The following is a 13986-nucleotide window of genomic DNA, read 5'->3' on the forward strand; positions in this document are numbered from 1 at the left end:
TGTCTATCTGCTTTCTGTCATGCTCCTCTGCTTGGGATGATACCTGAGAGGGTGGTCCAGGGTGTACAGTCGTGTTGTGTTCTGTGCTACCGCATTCTGTGCATGCCACACTGACCTTACAGTTCATGGCGAAGTGCAATGTTGTAGTGCAGCACCTGAAGCAGATGTTTTCTTTTAGGAAATCTTTGCGGTCTTCTAAAGACTTCTCCCTGAAGGCTCTGCATTTTAGTAGAGGATGTGGTTTCTTGTGCAGGGGGCATTCTTTGGTAAGATCTTTGTGTTTGTTCTCTTCTTAAGAACACTTAAACGGCCTGTAAGGAGAACCTATGTAGGCAATGTTAGTTTTGTGGACTGCCATTGGTGTTTGACACCAGGGTTATTGGAACATGACAATGTAAAATCAAAACTGGGATCATTTCTAATCCTCGCCTGTTTAGTCTACAAACACGACGAAGGGGGAGAATAGTACATTATGAACCTGCTTATAATGAAAATCATGTGCGATCCACTTCTCCTGTAGGTTATAAGGGAGTTTTTGAACTTTTCCCGGATAGTTTATGTTAATGTCTCTGATTCTTTTGTCGTGTTCAGCAGACTCGCTTCCAAGCCACTTTACCACAAGATCTAACTCCTCACTATAGGAAAGATCTAAGTCTCTTATGGCATTCTGGAAGGAGGCTCGCCATGCCCTGTAGTTCTAGAGGCGATCGGTGAACTTTATAAGTCCTTTGGTAAAGAACTCACATTTATCAAAGAACTTAGCGAAGGCCATGGCGGCCTGGTTAGCGCCAATACTACCCGGTGTCTTGTTGCTATGTCGCATTTGTGGTATATCACCATACCTTTTAGAGATTTCTGACTTAGGGCAGTCTGTATAATACTATTCTGATGCAAAGGGTGTCCCTTTAAGTCGAAGCGAAGGTTGTAGCTTTCGTTCTGCAAGGCGGTAGTTGTGGTCAGCATCGTGTTGTCGCATACTGTCCTGCTTGAGGTACTGTGTTCAAGGTAGGATCTTTGGCACTCTGTATAAGCTGGCTGGTATACTGGATCACAATTGTCATCTGTCTTGGGATGCTGATGAACGTATTCTGAGACGTGCTGTGCTGGATCTTGTTGATCTAGGTCTAACCCAAGTACTTCGCTGTGTTTCTCGGATTTGGGGAACTTCAAAGCTTCTAGGAACTCTGCTTTAGCTACTGCGGCTGGCGCTTCTTTCTCTGCGGCGAGTTTTTCCAGTGACACTTAGGCCTCTTTCACACGAGCGTGTCCGGATAAGGTCCGGATGCGTTGCGGCAAACCCGCGCGAGTAGGTACGCAATTGTAGTCAGTTTTGACTGCGATTGCGTTCCGTTGTTCAGTTTTTATCGCGCGGGTGCAATGCGTTTTGCACGCGCGTGATAAAAAACTGAATGTCGTACCCAGACCCCAACTTCTTCACAGAAGTTCAGGTTTGGGTTCAAGGTTGTGTAGATTGTATTATTTAAGTAAAATAGGGCTGGAGGGGTTAAAAAAAATTACATTTTTTTAACTCACCTTAATCCACTTGTTCGCGCAGCCGGCATCTCTTCTGTCTTCATCTGTGAGCAATAGGACCTTTGATGACGTCACTGCGTTCATCACATGGTCCATCACCATGGTAAAAGATCATGTGATGGACCGTGCGATGAGCGTAGGGACGTCATCAAAGGTCCTATTGCTCACAGATGAAGACAGAAGAGATGCTGGCTGCGCGAACAAGTGGATAAAGGTGAGTTAAATTATTATTTATTTATTTTTTAACCCCTCCAGCCCTATTTTACTTAGCATTCTGTATTCAGAATGCTATTATTTTCCCTTATAACCATGTTATAAGGGAAAATAATAAAGATCGGGTCCCCATCCCGATCGTCTCCTAGCAACCGTGCGTGAAAATTGCACCGAATCCGCACTTGCTTGCGAATGCTTGCGATTTTCACGCAGCCCAATTCACTTCTATGGGGCCTGCGTTGCGTGAAAAAAAGCACAAAATAGAACATGCTGCGATTTTCACGCAACGCACAAGTGATGCGTGAAAATCACCGCTCATGTGAACAGCCCCATAGAAATGAATGGGTCCGGATTCAGTACGGGTGCAATGCGTTCAACTCGCGCATTGCACCCGCGCGGAAAACTCGCCCGTGTAAAAGGGGCCTTACAGGAGTATTCTCTCCTTTTCCATTGACGCTTGACGACGTACTCTCTCTTCTTCTATTAAAGGGATTCTGTCATCAGAAATGAGCCCTATAAGCTAAACATATGGCGATGTCCCTTGTAAAACACTGAATCCTAAAGTGAGTTTATCAAATGCCCCTGTGGCTCTATATTCATAAAAAAGCGGTTTATATCACCTGTCAATCACTTCAAAATGTGTCCAAGGGGACGTCTCATGGTGAAAGGTGCCCGGCTGCAGCCATCTCGTTTAGGTGCCCAGCGCCGCCTTCTGAGCTGAAATCGCCGCCCTCCCTTTCATTCTATCCGCCTACCTCAGGTGACTAAGCTTCCTTGTGCCCAGCCACGCTCGCCTGTGAAGGAGCCCAGCACCGCGTATGTTTCCTCCTTTCATCAACGATAAATAGCCGTAATCTCGCGATGCGTGAGATCGCGCATTCGCAGTTCTTTCCCTGAGGCTGATGCCAGCACAGGGAAGGAACACTATACCGGCACTGAACATGCGCGAGCTCGCGCATCGCGAGGTTACGGCTGTCTATCGTTGATGAAAGGAGGAGACATAGGCGGTGCTGGGCTCCTTCACAGGCGGGCGTGGCTGGGCACAAGGAAGCTTAGTCACCTGAGGTAGGCGGATCGGATGAAAGGGAGGGTGGCGATTTCAGCTCAGAAAACGCGGCGCTGGGCACCTAAACGAGATGGCTGCAGCCGGGCACCTTTCACCATGAGACGTCCCCTTGGACACATTTTGAAGTGATTGACAGGTGATATAAACCGCTTTTTTATGAATATAGAGCCACAGGGGCATTTGATAAACTCACTTTAGGATTCAGTGTTTTACAAGGGACATCGCCATATGTTTAGCTTATAGGGCTCATTTCTGATGACAGAATCCCTTTAACGCTTGACGGCCTACTCTCTCTTCTTCTATTAATGCTTTCTCTTTTTCCATTGACGCTTTCATGCATGCTTTCTGTTTCCATTGACGCTTGAAGGCATGCTCTTTCTGTTTCTTGATCTGCTTGTCTTAGCTTTAGTTGCATCTCTTGTGCGACAAAGGAACACCTTACTTTTACAGTCTCAGCTTCTGCATGAGCGAGAGCAGCTTGCTCGTGACCTGGTCCTGTATGATGATGCCTGGCTAGCGGACATTGTGTGCCTTTTGCTGGCTGCTTAATGTCTCTGCGCAGACTCAATCTAGGTAGAAACTGACTTCAGCGTGGTCTGGATTGTGCTGCACTTGCTGGGGGCTGCACTCTCACTTCTTGTGTTTGTATGGCAACCGCTGCAATTTTATACGCAGGACCGCGTGTGTGATGAAAGCTCTGTGTAGTCAGATCCACTATCACTGGTGACTAGCACCTGTTTTACTGTTCTGTCTTCATATACCTTCACACAATGTGCAGTCTGACATTCAGTATAAACCATTCCTGTCTTCTAAATAAGAGGACTGTTTTCTGTAGTTTAACTTTTTTTTTATTGGTCAACAGGATTGTGATTTAGTAAAACTACAAGAATACAAATGGCTTGCATAAGTATAAGGCATAACATGAATCAGCAGAAGCATAGAACAGCATGTATTATAACATTACATTAACACTGGGCATATGTCCAAAATGGCTGCTTATATATACTGTAGATTGCATGGCTAGCTAACAGAAATAACTCCCTGAGTGACACGTATACCTAGCTAAACAGCTCTGCATAACATAATGTCCCTGAAACAAGGTGGATATCACTCACCAGATATACTTGCACAAAGATAGTGGAGTTTAAGAAAGAGAACTGCATAGAACAGCTCTGCTGATATCCTGTAGTCTGTATGTAGACTGAAGACTCGGCTTCTCCTTCCCAGAATGCCTTGCACTACCCACAATGCCTAGCACCTCCCACAAAGCAATAATCTTTATTAACAAGAAAACAAGGTGCAATATATTTTTCCACCGCTAGATGGTGGTGTTACCTAACTAATAACTACAGGAATACAGAAATTGCAGCAGAATGAATTAGAAATGAAAAAGACGTGAACGGAAATGAATCTCTCTCTCTGCTGGAGGCAGAACAATAACAATACATTAGTAATTGGCTTGTATTAACGTTCTCTACATTATAAAAGCTACTTTCTGAAGTGAGACAACCCCTTTAAGGAGAAAACAGCAATTCTGGCTTTTTTTTTTGACGCTTTTGCAGTCACCATGCAGGATAAATTTCATGATAAATGTGTAGTCCGGGTCTTTATGGGTGCAGCGATACAAAATATGTGGAGGGAATTTTACTTTTTTTCCATTGAAAAGCATTTTTATAATAAAAAGGTGCATTTTTTTACTTTTTTTTTAATTGAATAAAACTTTTATTAAATAATTTTTTGTATATATAACTTTTTAAAATTATTTAATAGTCCCACAGGGAGACTTTAACAGGGGATCTTTTGACAGCTTCTGTAATACTGTACTGCTTATGCAGTACAGTCTATTATACTGTCAGTGCTATACTGACAGGCATCATAAAGCTGTGCCAGAGCTGTGCCAGAACAGTCTGATGGGCATTCACTGCAGGCAAGCCAGCTGCCATGCTAAGACCATGGTACTGATACCTGACAGAGGAAGCTTCCTCCCTCTAAACTGCTTAATTGCTGCAGTCGTTATTGGAAGCTGCATCTAAGGGATTAAATGGTCTGGATCAGCGCTTCTGTCGGTCTGGGTTGTTAGAGAAGGAGCCTGACTCTCATGTGAGAGCTGCCCTCCTGCTCTGCACTGCATGGGAGACCCATGCAGCACTTAGAAAAGACTGCTTTAAAATGGCTGCCAATGAATGACCTCCATAAAATAGGCATATTGGCGATCAGTAACACTTTACTATAAAATATACCTGGCCCTTGGAAATGGGTTAACAGTCTCTGACAACATTTTTAATATTGTATATAATCAATGCCAGTTTTCTTGCATAAGCAATGTTAAATCTGCCAGGCCACATAGGCTTCATTGCCCCCCACTTTTTTGGTGCCCCTTTCCTGGCACGGAGGCTTGATAAATTACCCCCATAGTCTTTTAATAAATTGGAATAAAAATAAAGCCTTGCAGTTATCCTAATCTCCTTTACTTACAGGGGTTGTCCCACAAAAAAAATTCTACAGTTTTGAAACCAGCACCTGGATCTGAATTATTTTGTAATTGCATGGAATTAAAAATTTTGCATAGTCACTGAGTTATTCAATAAAATGTATCTGTATGGTGCCACCTGTTGTTTGCTTTTTTCTTATTTCTTTGACCTGCTCACTGAGATGGCCGCACATGCTCAGTTTCATCCTTCAACTGGCACCTGAGCTGGGATAGGGAGAGCATGGACACACCTCCTGAGCTGTGATAGGCAGAGCATGGACACACCTCCTGAGCTGGGATAGGGAGAGCATGGACACGTCCCCTTAGCTGCAGCAGAAAACACACTCCCCTTGAGCTGCCAGCTTGATATCAATCTAGCAGAGCATTGAATGGGGAGATCTCTGGATCCATGTGAGGTACAGGGCTGGTTCTAGCTTTGTTAGAAAGAGATTGTCATGTATTATATGATGCCCAATCTTTATATTAACTATGGGATAATCCTTTTAAGCAAATGTAACAACTAGAGGTGGGACGAATCCAATTTTTTTCGAATCCGAATCTGAAAAGGTTCTCGAATATATCAAATCTTTCGAATCTCGAATCCTACGAATCCTGTACATAAGAATTATGGGCATCTGTGGATGACACTGTTGTGGAGGGGGATTTGTGGATGACACTTATGGGGGGCATCTGTGGATGACACTGTTATGGAGGGGGATCTGTGGATGACACTGTTATGGAGGGGGATCTGTGGATGACATTGTTATGGAGGGGGATCTGTGGATGACACTGTTATAAGGAGGGGGATCTGTGGATGACACTGTTATGGAGGGGGATCTGTGGATGACACTGTTATGGAGGGGGATCTGTGGATGACACTGTTATGGAGGGGGATCTGTGGATGACACTGTTATAAGGAGGGGGATCTGTGGATGACACTGTTATAAGGAGGGGGATCTGTGGATGACACTGTTATGGTAGGGGGGATCTGTGCATGACACTGTTATAGGGAGGGAGATCTGTGGATGACACTTATGGGGGGATCTGTGGATGACACTGTTATGGAGGGGGATCTGTGGATAACACTGCTATGGGGGCGATCTGTGGATGACACTGCTATGGGGGGGGATCTGTGGATGAAACATACCGTATATAGTTTATTATGCTATATGTGTCATCCACAGATCCCCCCACCCCTACCATAACAGTGTCATCCACAGATCCCACCCCATAACAGTGTCATCCACAGATCCCCCTCCCTATAACAGTGTCATGCACAGATCCCCACCACCATAACAGTGTCATCCACAGATCCCCCTCCTTATAACAGTGTCATCCACAGATCCAACCCCATAACAGTGTCATCCACAGATCCCCCTCCCTATAACAGTGTCATGCACAAATCCCCACCACCATAACAGTGTCATCCACAGATGCCCCTCCTTATAACAGTGTCATCCACAGATCCCACCCCATAACAGTGTCATCCACAGATCCCCCTCCTTGCCGCTCACAGGAGTGTACATTTGACAGTCGCATTTCTAAACTGTAATCCATATCCTGCAGTAACTTTAACTTTAAATAAGCGGCCGCTCATCTCTACTAGTACCTTACACCACTCCTCAGCTAGCTTCGTTAACAGGGCCAGGCTACAGCCTACAGGCAGTGCGCCTAGTGGGAGGAGCAGATCGCCGCCCGCACTGCCTGTTAGTTGTTACCGAGCGAGCGCTGATTTAAAGTTAAAGTTACTGCAGGACCAGGTCAGAGGATACCGATTACAGTTTAGAAGAAATGTACAGTCGTGGCCAAAAGTTTTGAGAATGACACAAATATTAGTTTTCACAAAGTTTGCTGCTAAACTGCTTTTAGATCTTTGTTTCAGTTGTTTCTGTGATGTAGTGAAATATAATTACACGCACTTCATACGTTTCAAAGGCTTTTATCGACAATTACATGACATTTATGCAAAGAGTCAGTATTTGCAGTGTTGGCCCTTCTTTTTCAGGACCTCTGCAATTCGATTGGGCATGCTCTCAATCAACTTCTGGGCCAATTCCTGACTGATAGCAACCCATTCTTTCATAATCACTTCTTGGAGTTTGTCAGAATTAGTGGGTTTTTGTTTGTCCACCCGCCTCTTGAGGATTGACCACAAGTTCTCAATGGGATTAAGAGCTGGGGAGTTTCCAGGCCATGGACCCAAAATGTCAACGTTTTGGTCCCCGAGCCACTTAGTTATCACTTTTGCCTTATGGCACGGTACTCCATCGTGCTGGAAAATGCATTGTTCTTCACCAAACTGTTGTTGGATTGTTGGAAGAAGTTGCTGTTGGAGGGTGTTTTGGTACCATTCTTTATTCATGGCTGTGTTTTTGGGCAAAATTGTGAGTGAGCCCACTCCCTTGGATGAGAAGCAACCCCACACATGAATGGTCTCAGGATGCTTTACTGTTGGCATGACACAGGACTGATGGTAGCGCTCACCTTTTCTTCTCCGGACAAGCCTTTTTCCAGATGCCCCAAACAATTGGAAAGAGGCTTCATCGGAGAATATGACTTTGCCCCAGTCCTCAGCAGTCCATTCACCAAACTTTCTGCAGAAGATCAATCTGTCCCTGATGTTTTTTTTGGAGAGAAGTGGCTTCTTTGCTGGCCTTCTTGACACCAGGCCATCTTCCAAAAGTCTTCGCCTCACTGTGCGTGCAGATGCGCTCACACCTGCCTGCTGCCATTCCTGAGCAAGCTCTGCACTGGTGGCACTCCGATCCCGCAGCTGAATCCTTTTTAGGAGTCGATCCTGGCGCTTGCTGGACTTTCTTGGACGCCCTGAAGCCTTCTTAACAAGAATTGAACCTCTTTCCTTGAAGTTCTTGATGATCCTATAATTTGTTGATTGAGGTGCAATCTTAGTAGCCACAATATCCTTGCCTGTGAAGCAATTTTTATGCAACGCAATGATGGCTGCACGCGTTTCTTTGCAGGTCACCATGGTTAACAATGGAAGAACAATGATTTCAAGCATCACCCTCCTTTTAACATGTCAAGTCTGCCATTTTAACCCAATCAGACTGACATAATGATCTCCAGCCTTGTGCTCGTCAACATTCTCACCAGAGTTAACAAGACGATTACTGAAATGATCTCAGCAGGTCCTTTAATGACAGCAATGAAATGCAGTGGAAAGGTTTTTTTTGGGATTAAGTTAATTTTCATGGCAAAGAAGGACTATGCAATTCATCTGATCACTCTTCATAACATTCTGGAGTATATGAAAATTGCTATTATAAAAACTTAAGCAGCAACTTTTCCAATTTCCAATATTTATGTAATTCTCAAAACTTTTGGCCACGACTGTACACTCTTGTGAGCGGTCAAAATGAATGGAGGCACATTTCAGTTGGGGGGGCACAGCGTGATGTAGGGGGGGCCGTGGCCCCCTCTGGCCCCCCTTTGGCGACGCCACTAGGGAAATAGCAGGCGTCTCGGGAGGCGCGGGGACGTGATTTTGGATGAATTGGCAGGCTGAGAATCATTACACGATTAATGAAATCCTAGTGTAGCTCACTCCTTATACAGAAATGAAATACAGTGACATCATCACGACTGACATGACCTAAGGATATATTGCATGTCATCATGGAAAAATAACATTACAAGATTAATTAGAGGAAACATTTCTGTACTTGACAAAAAATAAAGGCACCTTTTACATCAGTATACATTATTTACGCTCAATAATAGTGGATCTAACCGTGACGACGTGCTCTGCAACGTACCTCCTGCTCATGTCAGAAAGATAAGGCAAGCAAAGGCAAGGAAGACTCTGAGAAGACAGGTAAAGGGATGGCAGAAACGGGGACAGACTATTCGTAGAATCTCATTGACCATGCTGCCATAATAAAAAATGATGAAAGGATTATGTTAAAGGGTTTCTTCTAGATAAATAAAAGCTTGGGCAGCCGTGGTAATTGTCATAAAATAAAAAATAAGTCATAATTACCACTTTTCTCCCAGCTCCATGCTTCAGTCCTCCTCAACACTGTTTTACTGGATGCAGCGATGATTTTCTGTGCACACCATGTCATTGCTGAAGCCAATCACTGGCCTCAGCAGTGATATCCTGTATACTGCTGAGGTCAATGATTGGGTGCCTGGTGACCTAGTGTGTCACTACTGCAGCCAGGAAGATGACGTCAACATTGCAAGATAGAAAAGAGGTGAACATGACTTTTTTGTGATTTTACGACATTTATGTGGTCATTTATCAAACTGGTGTAAAGAAGCCCATAGCAACCAGTCAGATTCCACCTTTGATTTTTGACCGCTCCTTTGGAAAATGAAAGGTGGAATCTGATAGGTTGCTATGGGCAACTAAGCCAGTTCTACTTTATACCAGTTTGATAAATGACCCCCTTACTGCTGCTGCCAGAGATTTTATACGGTATATTTTTATAAACCGCTTTCATTTTAAAAACTTTATATTTAAAGGGGTTGCCTGGGCTACAGATATTGATGACCCTGGGGATCAGCTGTTTTGGGCTGCCGTGGCGTAGGAAACGATAAAAGTGGAGCAGAAGGAGCTGAGGTATATCACCCCAGCATAGCCACTGTACCGTTTATGGAGCTGTACTCTTTTTGGCCCCGCGGTTGCTCGAAGCATCTGATCGGTAGGGGTGCCAGGTGTTGGATCCCCACCGACCTGATATTGATGACCGATTCTGAGGATTTAATTTTTCTCATCTACCTTATCTCTGTGTTACATAGTGATTACAGAAAAGAACCTTAAAAAAGGGGAGGTCTTTACAAGTCACATGGAGTCACCATATGGTAGCATACAGAGTGCCTGGAACCAGTGGTGTACCCTTAATGGAGGCACACCATGTGATTGCTACCGGGTCAGGGGAAGGGGGACCCAGCACTTAACTTCCTCTCTTACAGACATGAACTCAATGAATGTTCATGCAGCTGCCACTAGGGGGAGCTCAGTGCAAAGAGATTATGTATCAATATATATGCACTGAGCTCCCTCTAGTGATGGCCACAAGCAGAAGAGAATCTGTGACTTAGAGTTGTGTGGTAGAGATTTATCAATGCATTTAAGTCAGTTGTTTGGTGCAAATAAATTGAGAAATATACTGTTCAGACACACTGGGTGAGGCCAAGGGTGACTATTCTTTTTATAATTTTTTTAATTAAAATTTCTTCTTCCCAAATAAAAAACGCTAAATTTGTCAGAACTTGCAGTGTTTGACACATGCATACTAGGACGCTGTGTGAGGCAGAGGAAGCCAATACTAGGCTTTCTATGGGGCCCTATGAGATTTCTGTATGCCTCTGTCTGTGGCTATGCATCCTGGAACAGTAGGAGCTCTATATGCCATGCCCAAAGCTTTGCACTATGAATGAGCCATTAGGGCAATAGTTTCATGCACGCTACAAGTGTGGCATTAAAGAGGTTCTCTGAGACCAGGTACCCCTGTTTAAATGGCCAGGCATTGTCCACCTCATCCAGGTCCAGTGGTGGCGCCGGAAACAGAGCCCAGCTCCCTTCTCTTGCACTTGTCTTCCCTGGTGCCGTCCACGTCACCGTTGCTGGAGAATCAATGGCCTCAGTGACTGCTCAGTGACAATCAATGGCCTTCAGACATGGCATGTGATAGCTCCCACAGCTAAGGTCATTGACTGACATCTTCCCTTGGGTTTGTCACTGTTTATCTCTCCAGTTTCACCTCTGGCTTGGACCACTGATTCTGGTTGCTATGAGCACCTATGATGCATCTTCAGCAGAGCGGCAACGGCCAGGGCCCCTTTTGTAACTGGTGGTGGTACCCAGGTGTAGAAATGGCCGAGTGGTATAGGGTGGCCTAAAATGTCCCTTAATGTTGTATGAGAGTGTCATGGTGCTCCTACCTGGATACGGCTGGACCCCAGGCGTTGGCTCCGAAGCAGACAAATAGGGGGGAATAGTTGAGGAATTTGAAGAAATAATTGAGTCCAGACCTTGTGATGAAGTTGAATAGCCGCTTTACTTCGATAAACTTTCATCAGACACAATCTTCAAACTTTGTCTTGGTCCCAGCAGACTTTAGCATTAAACTTGGCAGGCAAACTCGTCTCTGCTACATCTGTTGCTCTCTGCTGTACTGACATGGTAGCTGTATAAATTAGCTTCTTCTTTATGCTGCAACTTCTCTCTTTGTAGTCGGTCTCTTAATTATGAAATGTGCCAGGGAACTCTCCTCCTGGCTTCTGAGGCTCTAAGCTGTGGCCTCCACATCCAGCAGAGCTGAAGGTCCTCTGGCTGGCTTGGCTTGGCCTGGGCATGTCCAGCAGAGATGTGCCTAGCACACCCTCCTTCCCCTAACAGGGGGTAAGCTAGACTGCTGCTAGAAACTGGTCCCCACCCTTCCTGCAGGAAGTCGGACTCGCCCACTCCTCCACAGAGGGGGGTTAGAATGGAATAGAAAGCTCCATTCTACCTAACTGTAGCTCTACGGTATTTGATGCCACCTGCTGGTGAACCAGGCATATTACCTTTGAACACAACAGTTACATAGAAATAGGAATGCACATTGTAAAGGACTTGGAATAAATGCACAAGATGACATGAGGTTAACAAATAAAGACAGTAGCAGGGTGCAGAGGTGGTAATGCCACTCTGGGGCGTTACACACCCTCTGCAGACCACCTGGTTCTTACCTATGGTTGCTACTTGACACATCTTCCTGCCAATCGGTGACTATTCTGAAGGCTGTGACCTGGGGTCTGACCAATTAAGTCCACACTTCCTTGTGGAGATCTATGAGAAAAAACAAAAGTAGCTTTTAGGCTGGTCAAAAACATAAGATAGCTGCTGACGATCGCTCCCGATCCCTGAATACACATGCCAGCTCAGCCAAACAAGCATGCGCTCTCAGTAGGAAGAGGTGGAGGAATTAGTTGCCAGAAAGTCGCTTAGGGTACTTTCACACTTGCGTTAGAGAACCTGTCATCCGGAAAAACGGATCCGATATTTATGTATTTTTAAAGGTGCGCATGCGCAGACCGGTAGACCGGATCTGTTTTTCCAGAACACTGGTACTGGATCCGGCACTAATACATTTTAATGGAAAATAAAGGGGTTATCCCATCTTAGACAATGGGGGCATATCGCTAGGATATGCCCCCATTGTCTGATAGGTGCGGGTCCCACCTCTGGGACTCGCACCTACAAGGAAAACGGAGCCGGGGAGAGTTGTGACTGGAGGACCCCGGGTTTCCCGGGGTCCGTCCACCACCAGGCGCAGCTCCCCGCCTCTCCCATTGAAGTGAATGGGAGCGCACCGCGTATGCGCGGCCACCGCTCCCATTCATTTCTATTGGGCCAGCGCTTGGCTATTTTCGGCGGCTCCATAGAAATGAATGCGCAGTGCGCCCTCCTCAAGTTTCTCCGCTCCGTTCTCCTTGTAGTTGCAGGTCCCAGAGGAGGGACCTGCACCTATCAGACAATGGGGGCATATCCTAGCGATATTCCCCCATTGTCTAGGATGGGATAACCCCTTTAATGCCGGATCCGGCATTCCGGCAAGTGTTCCGGAATTTAGGCTGGAGAGATTACCGCAGCATGCTGCAGTATTTTCTCTGGCCAAATACCGTAAGAGGGACTGAACTAAAGACATCCTGATGCATACTGAACGAATTGCTCTCCATTCAGGATGCATTAGGATAAAACTGAAGCGTTTTTTTCCGGTATTGAGCCCCTGTGACGGAACTCAATACCGGAAAACTTTAACGCTAGGATTGGACAGTTGAGATCCAACATGTCCAATCTGTATCTCCCCTGTCATCTTCTGTAGGGGAACCTTTTGGAAAATAGGTAGTTGGCTGATCCTGTCAGTATGTAGACTGGGGCAGACATAAATTTGATGCATATGGCCCTCTTTAGATGCCGCACCTCACTTTAACCCCTAAAGCTACTTTTCACACTTGCGGCAGAGTGATCCGGCAAGCAGTTCTGTTGGCAAAATATATGCCAACTGATGGCATCCTGATCAGTCTGAAAAATGCCTGATCAGTCAAAAAAATGCATTGAAATGCCAGATCCGTCTTTCCGGTGTCATCCGGAAAAACGGATCCGGCATTTATTTTTGAATGGCGGATCCGGCACTAATACATTCCTATGGGGAAAAAATGCCGGATTCGGCATTCAGGCAAGTCTTCAGTTTTTTTGGCCGGAGATAAAACCGTAGCATGCTGCGGTTTTATCTTTTTCCCGATCAGTCAAAAAGACTGAACTGAAGACATCCTGATGCATCCTGAACGGATTACTCTCCATTCAGAATGCATGGGGATAAAACTGATCAGTTCTCTATGCCTGAAAAGAAAAAATGCAAGTGTGAAAGTCCCCCTAGTGACCAACCTTTTTTGGGCCTTAGCGACCAAGCAATTATTATTTTTTCATTTTTTTCATTGTTACATTCCAAGAACTATATTTTTTTTTCTGGGACAATTTGTAGTTTTTAATGGCACCATTTTGGGGTGCACCTACCTGGAAAAAAAACTGCATTTTTGCCCTTGTACTTTTTACGTATTAAGTTTTGAAATGTTCATTTTGAAGCATAGATACTGAGATAATTTTATTCTCTGGGTCAGTATGATTACAATACCAAATATATGCATTTTTTTTAAAGTTTTACTACTTTTGCATGCGAAAAAAATAAATAAA

The sequence above is a fragment of the Bufo bufo genome, chromosome 2 (assembly GCF_905171765.1).
Source record: "Bufo bufo chromosome 2, aBufBuf1.1, whole genome shotgun sequence".
Taxonomy (NCBI): domain Eukaryota; kingdom Metazoa; phylum Chordata; class Amphibia; order Anura; family Bufonidae; genus Bufo; species Bufo bufo.